Below are 18,155 nucleotides of genomic sequence, written 5' to 3'. Positions count from 1 at the left end.
GATGGCATTTCAAGTTCATATGTAAACATATGTATTTAGTTGGTTAGTAAACCCAACGCAATATAAATGCACCCGATACATCAACAAGAGGCAAAAAGAGTCGGTGCTAAAGGATGTAAAACAGAAATCCACCTCAGCGTCAGACAGAACAAACAGACACACACACATACTAAACGAAGAATCACATGTGTAAAATATATTAAACTGCAGGGATCGCAAGGATAATGGATCATTAATTGTGTTAAGAACCATCCTCTGTAACCGCTTAAACATTTATATAAGGGGTCCGGCACGCACTGTCACCGATTGTTTTCAAATTTGGCACATCGACTTAATCCGGCATAAGTAATATAAAACCGTAATAATTTGGTTGCTATGCAACTCTGTTGCCATGGTAAAACGCGCATACCATTCAGGTCACAAAGGAGTCAATTTTCATATGACAAATGACATTTTTTATTCAACTATGCTGGATTAAACTGTTTGGGTTCTTATTTCTTATTTAATCATTATAAAATTATGATATATAGCATTTTTATTATTTAGTTTGATATTTAGCTAAAGGTTTGAATAATTCTGTTATATTTTCATTCTGTCTGGAGAAGAGGGTTGTTTGATACATTCTGAAAAAACTAATTTAGAGGCAAATTTCAATAATGGATAAAAATTCCTGCATTCAGCTTGAAATCTATAAATGCTTGTACAACATATATTAGATATCGTACTATCATATAACAATGAGACATGTTTGGGAATCTACCATCTAAGCTGTGTTTCCATGGAAACGAAATGATGCATTTCGTCATGATATGACAGTAGAGATGCATTTTTCAATGTAATTCAAAATACAATATTCTATGTATTCAAAGTATATAATCTTAATAACCGACTGCTACTGATGTTAGCCCCCCCCCCCCCAACCAATACAAGTAGAAAATATTAGAGATAAAATTCAATGTTATGACCCATTACTTTATTTCACGAAGGAGAGCTTATTCAATGTTTTGGCATGTATCAATGCAAAAAAAAGTATTCAATGGCTTAATCACAACAGGGCGTATCTTTCCTTTTATGTAATTAGGCCTATATGTATAAAAACGAATGGTCATGCATTTTCCAAAATGAACAAATATCTATGATTATGTTTAATGATTCTATTACTTCATTCTATTATAAAACAAATAATGATAACAAGTTTGCATTTATCATCTCAATTTCATCCTAGTCATACGATCCCCTACAGAATAAAGTGTGCTGCATTAGGCCTAAGTAGATCTAAGTATTGTAATGTGTGACGCTACAGTCTACATTGTGACGTGATATCAATACAACTGAAGTAGTGGCGAGTTGAACGGTGAATATTCCGTACGCACGCACATCATAGATTTGGGACTTCCGCTTCCAGGCGAATATCCCTAATGCATTTGAGCAATACGGGACTTTCGAGATACGGATCCATTCGACTTTTATCACGCGTTGAACGTCAATTGTAGGGCATGTCACTTCCGGATTACAATAACAACAAAGTAAACAAACATGGAATTCTTCAATTGCTATCAAATTTCTGCATTTGAATGCTATCTTTAAAAGAAAGGAATGACTACAACAATTTTATAGGAAAATGCATTTGATTAAAATATGCGAGTTGGCGAGAGAAATAAATCTAGAAAATATCTTGAAGATATCGGTGAAATCTCACGCCTTGCATCAAATGATACGCGTCTAAATGCACCTTTTCCCCTCCATCTAATTTACACCCAGGTACTAGGCACCAATAGTGACTTGGATCGTCATCGTGGGTTTGCTCATAGCTCTTTACGGACCGTGTGCTAGCTAAACACCATTTGTATCGATGTCAACTTTGCCCTACAATTAGTTATTATAACGTGACCGTGGTGTGTAAACGTCAAATATAATCGGTGGTTCCGGCACATCCCGAAAGTTCCGTATTGTTGAGCCTTCTAGGCATGTTTTTTCCAGTAATATGCTAGAATAAAATCAAAAGCGGGTGCCCACTTTTTGATAAACAAGAATGAGTTGGGGTTTAGACTGAGTAACACACAACTTGCAATTTCGAAATTGAAAATCGCCTTGGGACTCTAAATTGTTAAACTTCTAGGCATATTTGAGCAGCAGTGGTAAGTCAATGATTTGACTCTTCCAGATTTTGAACTCGAGTTTCTGGGAATGTGTCCCCGAAGTAGATCTTGGCAGCTTGTATGCTTGGAAAATTGGGGTAGGGGGTCTATTGATATTGTAAATTGATATGAGGGTTAAAGTATTCACCCTGACTGACTTGAGACGTGTCACCCGCTGTCTCCGCGTGTGTAGGGGAGGCATTGCGGGTGTCAGCGCAGGAACAAGTGGGCATCCTCTGGCTGGGTGGGTTGGAGATCACATGAATGCACAAACGTGCGGTGGTGGAAAGGGGGACAGGCGCAAACACCACGAGACACACTGGCTGACCGAATTATCTTCTTAACCCCCCTTTCCCGGGAAAGGGTGCCAATTGTCTGACGGCGGGGATTGGATTGCACGTTTCGCTCTGGGTTTCTAACTGATGATATTAATCGTGATTAGCCTATTATATGGCGATGGATCGAACACATGCCGACGGATTATACCCCAAATGTTTGACAAAGTAAATAAGTGTTGATGCAGGTATCTTACGGTGTGCAGAAATTTATTAGTTTGTACCGATAACTCTCGCATCAAGCAGTAGACTGTTAGAACGATGTAAACACTGTGCCCAAAATTAATTTGGACTGTTTGACATAAGATAAAATAGTTCTGATTATATATGTTTTCAAATGTATATTTGTCAAAATTATTCATACATTTCATTTTTGTATTGCTAACAGGAGAAATATGGTAGGTAGTACATGTATATGAAGTTCGTGTAATCATGGTTATGTCTTGTTTTTGGCTAGACGTAAACCTGTATAACACTATAAAACGCTCATAACAATATGTATGGAACACTGGTATAATTATAATCAGTATGCATTTCAGCAATTGACATATGGTGATGTACAGACCAAATATTTTTTTCAGCAATTGAAAACTATTGATACATGAAAAAAAAAACGATTGAATCTTCCATTCAAAAGGCAAATATTAATTTGATATATGAGACGTACCTTTAGTTGTTGAGACTACTGCTGATAAAGTGTCCCGCATGAAATGTTCAAATATATTTTTGAAACTTCCACTAATCGTCATATAAGAAATGGAATATAATGAACAGTTATCAATCTCATGAATTACATAAAGAATACAAATTGAGAGTAGCTTAAACACTGACCTGCGGAAACATTAGAGGTGGAATTTGATGTCTAGGAAGAACACGCATTCATTTTTGAATGGCCACACCCGCTGTGAGCCATATGGCTTGATCAGATATACCCAGCAGATAACACGAAATGTACACGTTTATTGTGCCTGTTGTTAAGCAACAACATACAATATCAATGCTGTAGTTTAAGGGTTCGGTTTGTAGTCTGAAAAGCATCGGGTTGGATCTGTTTTTCATCTAAAAGGTAAAATGATTATATTATTAGAAACTATTTACTTATTATACAGTTTATTATTCATATCAATGGATATCTCAATAGATTTTTTCCCCTCATGTCTCTCAGTTTCCTGAATACAAATATTCAAAGATCAATGCTATTCATTTATAAAAATTACTTCACTTTTTTTCTTTCCTTGATCTTAATTTAGGTAAGGTGATTTGTGTAAAATAGATAAGTGGCACGCTGAACTTGGTATGGGCATTAGATGTTTCTTCAGGGGTTTCTGAAACTCTCTCATATCTATATTTTTGATATTATCCTAGCAAGGGGGTTGTTTTTTTTTCTTTGCATATTTTCAACTTTTAAATGCAGTCACACATATCGGACTAGTTTTTATCTTAATTAAAGGCCGTGATTTTACGTATCAGGTTTCAAATTTTCAACATCGACTGGGAGTTATAACTTCTTTCTCTGATGTTTGTAGTTACGAAAACTGTACGAGTCAAATTTAGCATTCAAATGTGAATCTACAGGTATATTTACCATGCATGTTTATAGTGTCAAGTCCTCACTTGCTCCAATGGTACAAAGCAATGTAATATCTCAAAAAGACTCATAGCTTGCAATATAAGCCTGAACGAGTTAAAAATCATACATAGGCGTGACCCTCACAATGGAAGTAGGACTGTTTTTAGTGAGTTTGTGTTTGGTTTAAGGAAACCCAGAATTGCAAATTCCCAGAAAATCATCAGCAAAGTTGTTGAATATTTGAACTCTTCTTTATAAGTACTTTCAAGAAACAAAATTATTTGTACATGAGCTGTAGTTGCTAGAATCTCAACATATATGTTACATTACATTTATTTTTTTCTAAAAGTATGATATAGCATGTATGTATTTTTGTGTATGATATGATTAATAGCAAAAACAAAAACTGAAATTACTAAAGATGGGGGTTTACATATTCCATTTTCCGAAATATTTCTGGTCAACTATGGTAAAATATGTTTTTGTTAACTTTTTGACTTAAAATTTTAGATTTAAAATTTGACTTTTGTATGTGGGGGTATATGTGCTCTATAACACATGGTATAAAAATATACCCACAAAGGCATGTCTAATTTTTATAGTTAGTTTATGGGTTGCTAAAGCTATTTAAATGGGAAAAAACATTGATTGACAGAAATTTCTAATAGTACTTACCTACCTTAAAACTGATATAGTAATGCAACATTAATGTCCTATATTGATTTTATTGGAAGTGTCGTTAGAAAATAACGATGTGGCATGACAAGATTATTTTATTTGTTAAATTCTTGTATATACATCTATACATTGGTACCTTGCATGTAATATATATATATATTAAAAAGAACACTATGACGGAATACGAAGGTCAAATGTAAAACAATGAGGTACATGCAGATTGAGGTACATGTAGATAAGTAAGAATTTAATGGGAAATTCCACCTGAGTCATATGGCTTACAATAAGGAGTTCATGGATGGTTTTTGATTTATCTTTATTCAAATTAACCCCACCTCTGGTATAAAAAGGGATCTGTGTTTGCCCAACTCTCAATTATGTATACTAATAGAATTTATGATATGTGTCACTGTTCGTTACCTACACCAATCATGTATGTCAATAAATGCTCTTATCAGTTTTACGAGAGGTATTCAAGATTTTCAGATTAGACCCACTGGGATCCGTCAAGGAAACTAAAGATATTTTTAAAGCCGACGAAATTTCATTTTGTTAGCCATCTAAGATGGACAAGCATTCTCTTCCCGCATCGAACCCTATTAGTAGATCAGGTAAAAGGAGTAATCTTTAGTGAAAATAAATGTGTAAAGAAAAATCTAACAATGAGTATAAAATATGGTAGACAGCATTTGGTCCAATGACGGGTTAGAATTTAAATTAGATCATTAAAACGACCAAACTTTGCAAAATGTTGGCGTTAAACGATGCCACAAAGAATACCAAATTAAGAGTAAGGTTGACACAGACCTCTGCATACACCAATGACGTGATTAGACGCCCAAAAGGAGTAAGTATTTCCTGTTAACCATCAACACTCACCACGAGCCAGTTAAACATAGTAATCTACAATCAAAGTCATTATATAAAGGACAGACTAACAATTGGTTTGAAAAAGGTCAGATAGCATCATGTATATTCCATTCCAACGTTTTACTTCCTGTCCCAAAATTTCTATTAAGCCACGGGTTGACTGTATTTCATAGTACAGCTTGAATTTTGTTGGCTCACTATTAGCCATCACAGAAGCTTGACACCTCAATTAAACCGTACATATTTCATTTGGTTAACTGCCCGTAAAAAAGATATTGTCAAAGCTGCGTTAAATCCCAAACAATCAATTTAGAAATGCAATGTTAACACATTCAATATTTCGAAAGGTTAAATAGATTAATCCCTTTCTTCAGGACAGATTGTAAAAGCGGTGCAATCCACAGAAATATATGGAGCACAACTTGTGTTAAATATCCAAGGAGAAAGATAACTCAGAAATAGGTTAATGTTACATGTTTAATATTCCAGTTAATGGGTCGAATTAATCTGAGTTACCGTACCTATACTGGATTCCTAAACTACATAAAAAACTTACAGGCAAGGATACATTGCTTGATCCAGTACGTACTCACCATGCCCATATCCCCCCCCCCTACAAAAATATTAACATCTGTGAAGGAGCAACTTAAAACTTTCTATGCCACTACATATACCATAATTGCTGTTAATGAAACGTGGATTCTAAAAAATGCTAAAGAACTTTTAGTAAACTTGAAATCACAAAACTTTTCCAAATCAATAACATTAAAACCTATGACTTTTCAACACTTTACACGAACTTTCCTCAGGATAAATTAAAGACTAGACATTTTGACATCATAGACAGTTGTTTCTTCAACAAAAATGGAAAACGGAAATATTCATATCTGGTGACTAGTCATCCAAAAACTTACTTTGTTAAAGACCACTCTGATTCCACGTACAAGTACTCTGAAGATGAAATGAAAAAAATCTGCCAGAGTTCATCATTGACAATATCTTCGTGATCTTTAGTGATCAGGTTTTCCATCAGTCTGTTGGAATTCTCATTGTTACGAATTGTGCTCCGTTATTAGCAGACCTGTTTCTATTTTCATATAAAGCAGAATTTATTCAAACACTTCTACGTGAGAAGAGAAAATCTCTTACTGTCGCCTTCAATTCGACATTTAAATATATCGACGACGTTCTCTCTATTAACAATAACTTTCATTCATATGCCAATTCGATATATCCCGGTGAGTTCGAAATAAAAGACACCACATAATCGTCCAGTTCTGCTTCATACTTGAATATTTTATTTAAAGTATACATCAACGGCAAACCGACAACTCAATTGTATGATAAACGTGATTTCAGCTTCTCCATCGTCAGCTTCCCATATTTATGTAGCAATATTCCATTATCACCTGCATATGGTGTTTATATCTCTCCACTGATTCAATACGCAAGAGCTTGTTCTGTGTATAGTCAGTTTTTAAATCGATTTAAGCTACTGATAAAAAAGGGTACAATGGTTTCAACGGTCTCGATTGAAGTCAGCATTTCATAAATTCTTTCCTCGTTATAACAATCCAGTTCGTCATTGCAACCTATCACTGGGTCAAATGCGGTCTGGCGTGTTTCAAACCGATTGTTAGACCATTCTTGGCACATTGCAGAGGAAAAAAAAGAGATGGGGAATGCATTGAAGATGTATGCGTGTTTTCAGATATTGAAACATCTAAAAGCTTAGGAAACTCAGACTGGAGATTATCCTCGATGCTTGTTATTTGTATTGTTGGTTTGCGGACGAGAACTTTGCTGGCCATGCAAGTGGGTGGTTGAATTTTGGGAGCGAAATGTTTGAGCGGACAAATTGCTCAAAACCGGCGACGCACATTGAACCATTGAATGGTTACTACCATAACAAATATAATTGTGCTTATACATGCATAGGAATTTATAACAAGAACCCCCGAAATTGAAATTGCAACACTTGCCTACACCGGTTTTTTGAGGTAGTGTGAGCAGGCATAGGTGTCATAAAACTAAGCCATAACTCTGAGTCAACTTTCCCCCAGGGTGAAACAGGGATCTGCTCTTTGCGAAGCCTACATTTAGTATCATAATCTTTCCAAGACTAGACCAACTATTTACCCCCATTCTAACCGTCTGTATTTAATTTGGCAGATGAAGTGTTTTGGCTGATATGCATTCAAGTATACATCTGTATAGATGAGCATAAGATAAGTCCACGTATCTTGTCCATGCTATTGATGACCAATGTCTTTTTAAAAGACCAAATATGTGGTGGCTAGAATAGCCAAATCAATAAACTGCACACTAATAATGCGCTGTTTATCGATCATATGAATTGGTGGGACAGGAACAGGGGTAGTGCTAACATCTGAGGAAGCAGAAGTTGCTGTTGCCAATGGGTCAAGAGGTAATGGTCTAGGACTTGTGAGGGTTACTGGCTGTGTCTGAGAATTCACTGTGGCCAGTCCGCCAGAGGTATTTCCCGACACCACTGCCGGTGTGGCCATTCTTCGCCTCTTAGATATTGATGGCAGTGTATGCATTGATGGCAAGAAAATAGCCAGCTTATTTTGAAGCCAATCTTGCCATCCGGCAGGTTTTTTTTTTTTTGCATGTTTCTACTTATCATGGAAAATACATATGATTTTATAATTAAAACCAGAAATAACTCACTTATAAGTGATTTGTTTTAGCGTTACTTTCCTTGATATAAAAAACATGTCTATTGATGCAAAATTAGATTAATACCTGCAAATATTCAAAGCAATGTGAAAAATCGTTGCGATACAGTCAATTATTACTTTAATTCACATATCCATGAAAAATAAATCGTTTACGTGCTTATTAAAATATTAAGTCGTGAAATAAATACAACATGGCCACAACAAAAGACGCTAGCAAAGTGTCGGTCATCGGAAAATCATAAACAAATTCCAATTAAATTATTGCAGCAAACCAAGACCAATTAGATTACAAAAGCATAGAAATGTATTGAATGCATGAAATAATTCTTAAAATTGTCTTATTTTGCAAAGAAAATACACTTTAAATTTGCACCAACATCATTCAATAAGTCTTTAATTGAAAAGGAAGCAGGAGAAGTTGACTCAAGGCGAATAACCCTGTTTGTTACTTAGAGTTTATAGACCGATCTACAAACACTATCACACGGAAAATTAACACTTTCTTTGATAAAAGCTTCGACTTCATATCGAATTGGATGAGATAATACACACACATCGCTTATATAACATTTATTTGTCTTTATGAATTACTCTGAACAATGACCATACCTCCTAAAATACATAACCTCCGTCGATGTCAACAAATCTCAGTTTAGATACCTAAAGTGTTGATATGTTATTAGATATACTCTAGACATATACTATAATTTATACGAACCGACGGACAGGCACACGAAGAAGGCAATTCTAGTATACACCTTAAACATCGTTTGCAGTGGGTGTAACAAGGACCCATCGACACACCAGAAGTGGGATCAGGGGTTTTAGAGGAGTAAACATCCCCTGGACATGTCATACCCGCCATGACCTATATATTTTGATCAGGTAAACCGATTGACAATAAATCATTGACAAACTTGATATACTGTCATAAAAAAAATCTTATTTTTCATTTAGATCTGCTTCGAGTAAAAACAGGAAATGGGACTTCTTCATAGTGCAGGTAAATGTACTGTAAATGTATGAAAACAATTCATTGTAGTTTCGTCAAATTGTGTTGAATATTTTTATTCACTGTTGTGGCACAAACCATGCAATCAAGTGATCACAGGTACCAAACAAAAAGATAGTAGGTCTCCAACAATCCAGAGTTACAGCATTTCTTATAAAATGCACAAAATTTCGTGCTCACAAATATTGATAGAACAAAATCCAAATTAATAAAAACTATTGGTAGTATTACCATTTTCGATAACTAATACTCAGTTTATTAATTGTTCCTTTTCAGAGCTCCAAAAAGAAAGAGGTATGGTGCTATGCTAATTTACTTTGAGACGAATATCAAACAATGTATTCAAAGTTAAAGGTAAAACATTCGGCATATATTTATGTCAACGTCCTGAGAGACATAAAGTCCCGACTACTTGTAAAAGACGGATCAGCAAATAAGTTTGTATTGGTATTCTTATTTTGACTATAGTAAGGACTTATTAGGGTCGATACCTCTGCTGGTGGACTATTAGAGAGGGTTTATACAGCCAAGTAGCTAAATGTTTCGTTACTAGCTTGAAAATACGGATGTATATTTAATTGCTGGGATAGAAATTCTCCCTTGTGCACAGCTCTTATCCTTTGACAAATCTGGCTCCAGTTTTGGGCAATCTAGTTTTCCTTTTAGCTCTTACAAGTTTATTGTTATTTCGAATTTCCAACATTTGGTCTCGAACATCACTGAAGAAATATTATTTGTCAAAATGAGCATCTGGAGCATCAAAATTGACACCGTGTAAGTTTTACATTAGAAATAAAAGAAGAGTCATCTTCAGAATTTACTGGGCTATAAAGTGAGTCTGTCACATGCTGATACCCTGAGAAACTCATCATGTTTTTCAGTGGACCCATTTTATAGTCCAGTAGTGTTTTTAAATGATTATTTATGATATGTGTATGCATTTGACACGAACAAGCAATTTTTTTCTAACATAGAAAACACTTATCTACCATGGTGACACGTTGTTTTCAGGCATGAATGTTATAAAACGTTTTGAGCACGTTTTCATACTCAAAGTTCATGCTCTTAATTAAACTCATACTTAAAAGTGAAGGTTATAAAACTTTATAAGATTATTCTCGAACTCAAATGGAATACTTACTCAAGATTTTTCGAGTATGCTTAGAGCTTGATCGGAGTTTTAATCAAAACGAGCATGGCTGCGGTAAAAGTTTTATAACCTCCAGACCAGAATTAAGTATATGTTTGAGCGATTCCAGTAAATTTCATTTTGATCTAATATAACAACTGGAAGGCACCGATTGTCAGCTGCAGATAACAGATAACGTGGGTGTGTTGATGCACAGTCTTTAGAGTATGTCGTACACAAATGAAGTCAGTCATTAACATTTAAGGTGGAATGATACACTTGGTGATCTTCCCTTTACCAATTCCTCATATATTTATAGAAATGTCGGTAATAACCGCAGATCTCAAGCATTTGTCATGCATGTTTCACATTTTTTAAAATTCATTTTTAATTCAAATTGAATTTCATAAATTCAATTTCATACCCCAGAACTCCTCATTTTGTCCTTTGAGATATTCCTGTTTACAGTGTTTGAATTAAAATACAACAAAACAGTATGTTTAGTCCTATTTCTTTATAATTTCAGGGGAAAAGTTTTTTTAAACATCAAAATTCAATTTCCTGAAAACGTGTGGTTAAATTTAGACCAACTTTCTGTAAATAGAAAAAAAACACCACATGTATACTAATGATATGAAAAAGTGAAATTGAAAAACGTTTCTATACAGTTACAGTATTATACATATATGAATTTTATTTTTAAAAATGTTGGTTTTGAAATTTCGGATGTACGAGTTATCTTTCCTAAAGTAGCAAGATCCAAACAACCTGGTACTTTTTGTAAGAAAATTATACAATTTGCATATATTTTCGTCCAAAAGCCATAAAATCTTTCTCAGATAAGTAAGAAACGATGCAGAAAGAAAACATACAATGTTACTGTAAGAATAAACTTTTTGTACAGAATTTTAATGCACACCTGGATTAATTTATGCATACATTTGCATATGATCAAAGCAGTAAAATAAAATGCATGTGCTGTTAAGGAGTATACAATGTCAAAATAACAGGCTACAACAGAAGGATAAATATTTTTAAAAGAATTTGAGGAAATAGAAATATATATGCAGGCAACAAATATATAAACCAAACTAAAGCAAAAGCTTAATGGAAACCTTTAGTGACTGCAATATTCTATTTTACAGCATTACTATTTACCTGATTTATATGTTATGCCATTAACATGAATAAAAATGGTCACGACCAATCAAACCGGATGTATTTGCATTTAGCACCATAGTACGTAAAACTTATACGGTACCAATTTAGATGTATGTCATGTCATTCTCTCTTTCCTTTTAAAACATAAGCAGAATTGAAATTTGTATACACGCATGTACAAAATATATCTTTCAAAATCAAAACCACTATTTCATATGCAAGTATTTTCAATAATAAGGATAAGGTGACAGACATACATGTACAATAATATGTAATCCTTTCTTTACATGTGATACATGTATCTATATTTCAAAAAAATCAATTAATTCAATAATGATATTGATGATGCATTGTTGATAACCATTCATGCACTGAGTATTTTATCTATACATGTACAATAAAAGGTTTACTTGAAATACACGGCATTTTAAAATTATTTGAATTTATCCTTTTTTCTTGAACGGTCACTGTAGCTCAGGGATAGAGCGCTCGCTTCGGTACTTAGATGTCGTGTGTTTGAGACCTGCTGATGACAGGGCCTCGTCAAACATACTATGTAAACTTTTGATAGTTCGATCTATTACTCCTTCGCCGAATAATCGTCATTTAAAAGCGAGAGTCATGGGTCTTTAGGATATAACCTTAAAAGCGGGAATTTCGTGTCACGGCACACGTTGGAATGATTAAGAAACTTAGCATTAGTGTAGTGCCTTAACTCTGTCTATCTTTTTTGTATATGTTGGAATATTAATAATTGCCAATTCGTTTCCATCTCTGTAATTCTTTATTTGGAGTAGGAAAAAATTGACTACAATACAGAAAACAACAAAACTTACTATGTTGTACAATATGTAAATATTGTACTTTCACATATGATAAACAATTATTACTGACTGAAATATTGAGCTTAATTGATAATACTTCATAAATTGACAATTAATGCATGACTTATAGAAAGGTAAGCAAAATGAAATGTGACATCTACACCCTGACATGTGTTATAGTTTTGTTTACACACTTGAACTGACAATTTACCTTTTATAAATAACTGTAAATACACTATAAAGATACACATCAAGTTTACACATTAAAACAACACTATTAAATTGATAATTACTGTGCTTATTTTCTGATACATCATTGAATATAAGAAAACAGCTCAAGCACACCACAATGAGTACATCAAATATGACGCGTTTTCAAATCAGGTCAACATAAAAAAGTACTTCCCGACAAAATTGGAAAACCTACTTACATACAATCAAATTAATTTGGAAAATTGAAATCAAATACTTTACACCGGCCCCTAAAATATGTTCCCAACCTTAACATATTTTACAATATCTATTTGTGAAACCATACACTATTATCAAAAGTCATTGAGGATCAACAACATTACAGCAGTTTTCACTTGCACAGTACTTAATGTTCAATGTCCGATTCCAGAACAAGGCAACGTATCGAAATGGGTCGCACTAAAGTTTTCGATGCTGTTTTTACCTTCAAAAATGATTTGGCGTAAACACTTTTAAATCATTTGCGCTGTTAAGAGATTCTACAAGGGGTCTTTCATTGAGAACTGCTTCTACTTCTGAAAATAGAGTCTGTGGTCCTTCATCATCCAAATGTATAACCTGCTCTTGCATGATTGAGTATAGGACCTTTCTTACTGATCGTATGAGTTTTCCCCAGAATTCTCAAAAATGGGAAGCTGAAGATGGATTAAATTCCCACTGGATCCCCTTTTGCAACAACTGATTGTGAATCTTGTCTGAGTTCCATGCTTGTATCGCCTCTCTGAGCTCCTTCTCGGCACCAGCAAGGTTCTTTACATTGTCCGATCTAAAGAGGTTTGGTTTTCCTCTCCTTGCAATAAACCTACGTATAGCATTGATACAAGAATCTGTATCTAATAAAAATGCCATCTCTAGATGAACTGCACGTGAAACCATACAGGTGAAGATCACTCCATATCTCTTAACAGTACTCCTGCCTCGTTTCAACTCAAAAGGACCAAAATAGTCCATTCCAACATTTGAAAATGGTGGTTTGTCAGGCTGTAGTCTTTCTTTAGGCAAATCTGACATTTTTTGCTGCAAAACTGGAGATTGGTACTTACGACAAATTACACATTTTGAAGCAATGGATTTGAATAGATCCGAGGCTCCCCAAATCCAAAATCGTTGCCTAAGTTGAATTTTTTCCTAAATGGCCAGTAGATTGATAGGCATCCTCTATGATAAGTCTGGATAACTTTGAGGTTTTTTGGGAGTATAACCGGATGTTTTGCTTCAAATGACAGATGTGATCTTCTTAGTCTTCCGCCTACTTTTAAAAGTTCATTGTCAAATATTGAATCTAATTTGGCTAATTTAGACGATTTTTTCACACGTTTTTCTTCTGTAATATGAAGATCATAAATCTCCTCTGAGAATATTTGTACAAATATAATTTGGGCTTCTTCTGCACGTTTGATATCTTCAGGAGTAAGTACTGAGATTACCTTTTCTCTTAACAATCTTTTCTTCCTCGTTTCCTTTACTTGATTTTCGATCTTCTCTTCTGAATCACTTCCAATTGTAGATGCATATGAAGAGCATGGTTCTCTACGACTCTTTACTTTACTTATCTTACTCCTAATCTCTCCCATGCAAGAAAAGTAATCTTCGACTTCCTTCTTAAAGTTCATCAGAAATATATCATAGTCGTAATGGTCTGCAAACATCTTTTCTTTTTCTGCTGTATCATCTATCTGTGTTGCAGATTCATCGAACAAATTTAAGAAGTGTTCGTATGTTTGTAACCATGCACTATATTGTTTTCTCACATCCTCTGTGTCTGTTCTATGTTCCAACATCAACGTCTTTATTTGTGTCACTGATGTTTTCATCCTTTTGAACATACCATAATACTGCTCCAATTTGTGTGATTTTTCACTTTCAGTTAGTTTCTTACTTCTTGGAGGTCGCGATTTTCCAACATCAGATTCTGCAGCTTCCATCTTTGGTTGTTGACCATCTTCTTTATTGGCTGCCATGCCGGAAAACAATCACGTCAATGTTGTAGTGCCTTGACTATGTCTATCTTTCTTGTACATGTTGGAATATTAATAATTGCCAATTCATTTCCATCGCTGTTATTCTTTATTTGGAGTAGGAAAAGATTGACTACAATACAGAAAACAACAAAACTTACTATGTTGTACAATATGTAAATATTGTACTTTCACACATGATAAACAATTATTACTGACTGAAATATTGAACTTAACTGATAATACTTCATAATTTGACAATTAATGCATGACTTATAGAAAGGTAAGCAAAATGAAATGTGACATCTACACTCTGACATGTGTTATAGTTTTGTTTACATACTTGAACTGACAATTTACCTTTTATAAATAACTGTAAATACGCTATAAAGAGACAAGTCAAGTTTACACATTAAAACAACACTATTAAATTGATAATTACCGTGCTTATTTTCTGATACATCATTGAATATAAGAAAACAGCTCAAGCACACCACAGTGAGTACATCAAATATGGCGTGTTTTCAATCCAGGTCGACATAAAAAAAATACTTCCCGACAAAATTGGAAAACCTATTTTCATACAATCAGATTAAATTGGAAAATTGAAATCAAATATTTTATAACTAGGTCTATGGTATTTCACGTTTTCCCTGCACTTCTAACGGTATTACTTTGTTTATAAACAAGTTATTGTAGCGCTCGTATCTCAGTCATATATATCCCCTTTAATAAAGCGTTGGGAAGACCTCACCTAAATTTACCTTCATCAAAAGAGTTCTTTTTGCAGGTGCCTAAGCTACTTAAAGCACGAGTAAATCAGTTTTTACCGGAAGACAATGGAGATTCATCGGAACTACCACCATTATGACTATGGCTCGCTCCCCCTTAAAACTATTATAGATTTTGTTCTTGACAAAACATTCTAAAATATCTTCCTACATTTGATCCTCTATAGTGGCCCCACCTAACCCCAGAGGGTAATGGTTTGATATATCATAAATCTACTGTATGTCAGGAAGATTTCGTGTAAATTTAAACTTTTCTGGTTCAGGGATTCTTGAGGAGATGGGGTTTCAAAGATTTTTCCAATATTCGTTGATAATCAATTGTCGTCCCAGGATAACCTGCATGTCAGAAAGTTTTCATGTAAATTGCAAAGATTCTCTCCAAGTCGTTTTGGAGAAGATATTTAATTAGCCCCATCCAATACTTGCTTTCAGTACACCCCCCCCCCCCTATCCTTTGAAGAGGGCATGGACATTCATAGAACAAACTTCACTTCCCTCAACCTAATGGTGATTTGTACCAACTTTGATTGAAATTGACCCATAGGCTGTGGAAAATAGGAAAACAACGACGGGGACAGACTCCTGACAAATTCCAATCAGTCAACTCACTTAAGCCTTTGGCTTAGGTGACTCACCTAAACAGGGGGAATCAGTGTTTTTTACCACATCTTCTGTCCGTCAAAATTTTCAGAATTTCATCTTCTGTAGAACCATTTCATCGAATCTTAACACACAGTATTCTTATGTGTAGGAAATTCAAAATTCTACAAAGAAGCACCTTCCCGGCCAAAGGGAGACACTAAAAAAAAATGAAAGCTATAAGGGAGGGCAATGAAAGGTGAAGATAACGAACAGTGATCAATCTCATAACTCCTAAAAGGAAGATAAGATATAGAGTTGAGCAAACACGAACCCCTAGATGTATACCAGAGACGGGATCAGGTGTCTAGGAGGAGTAAGCAACCCCTGTCAACCTGTCATATACACCGTAAGCCCTATATCTTTATCAGGTAAACGGAGTTATCCGTTGTCAAATCATTGTGTGCGAAGAACGGCCTAACAATCGGTATCAAACACGTCAGACAGCATGTGATCCAATGATAGATTGTATTGACAAACCATATAATTTTGGTGACCATGCAATCTACGAAATGCTCACATTAAACAAGAAACCCCTGTAACATCAACTTGTTTCCCAGTAGCCTGTTTCGATTGAAAAATTATCATACGCAGTACACGCTCATGCGTATCCCATCAGTTGATATATAAACACCATTTCATTGAGAATCACCGTACCACAACTTTAGACCAGTGCTTAGTGTCTGTTGCGACATGGAACTTATCAAAAAGATCCTACTTTTCAATGACGAGTAATTGGCGAAGGAGCAACAACTACTAATGTTGACAGTCCTAGGTTTGACATGACCATGGAGTGAGTAAAGCTCGACTCACGACCTTTCGGTTATGAAGCGAAGGCCCTACCACTGATCTACCACGACCGACCAGGATTAGTAATGTTGATTTGTAAACATCATCAGGTATTGTCGATTCAAGTTTGTTCAAATAATTGCCCCAGGTTTGGGTGGGACCACAGCATTGAACAAATGTAATATACACAGGAAACCTTCAACAACTGTTTTCCTGAAAACAGACAGTGTCATGCTTAGTCATATCAATATGCAAGCATCAAAAGATTTCACTACATTGAGGCGCATATTACTTCAATTGATGAGAGCAATAACTGATTTGATATGCGAATCAATTTAATTTATTGCCCTCATCAATTGAATTTGTGCACCCATGAATGTGTTGGAATTATTGCTCGCACATTTACATTTGGACATCGGTATGAATTATTTGATGATCTCTCTAATTGAAGATATCTGCAAATATTTACATCGGGTTTCTATAATGAACAGTTCAATGCAAGGTGAAGATAACGAACAGTGATCAATCTCATAATTCCTATAAGCAATACAAAATAGATAGTTGGGCAATCAAGCATCCCCTGTTGACCGGTCACACCCGCCGTGAGCCCTGTATCCTGATCAGGTAAACGGAGTTATCCGCAATCAAAATCAGTGTGCCAAGAACGGTTTAACAATCGGTATGAAACACGTCAGACAGCATTTGATCGAATGCGAGGTTGTATTGACGAACTAGATCGTTATAACCACCATAGAATTTGCGAAATGCTGACTTCAATCGAGACTGCTGAAATCCCTGTACGTCCAATATATTGTTGATTTTGTTGAATTGAAGATGTCTCTAATCAATCAGTTGTTCTCTCTAAAAAAATTATTGCACGTATAAACTGCGTTTATAATATCATTAATTAAATTGAAGAGAACATTAATGCAATAATTGAACTATTGCTGTCCTCACCTGAATTGTAGAGCGCATCAATTCAATTAATGTGCGCAATCATTGAATTGTTACTTTCTTCATTTGAAATCATTTAAAGAGAGCAAGAATTCAATTATAGGGCTCATCAATTCAGCGGAATGATTAACGCTACAACATGTATCAATAATTCAATTAATGCACGGAATAATTCAGAACTGAAGATATCAGTTGTCACATAAATTGAGTAGACACTATCATATGAATTAATTCATGACCACCAACTGAATTAAATGACGGCCACCAGTTAGTCACTAGATGATTATGTGATGGTACCCATACAGCTTAATTGCCGACCGCCAATAAGAGGCTGCCGCCAGTTAAATTAA

Source organism: Ostrea edulis, chromosome 3 (genome assembly GCF_947568905.1).
Source record: "Ostrea edulis chromosome 3, xbOstEdul1.1, whole genome shotgun sequence".
In the NCBI taxonomy this organism is placed as follows: domain Eukaryota; kingdom Metazoa; phylum Mollusca; class Bivalvia; order Ostreida; family Ostreidae; genus Ostrea; species Ostrea edulis.
The sequence above is the reverse complement of the archived record's forward strand: the minus strand, read 5'-3'. Positions refer to the sequence as shown.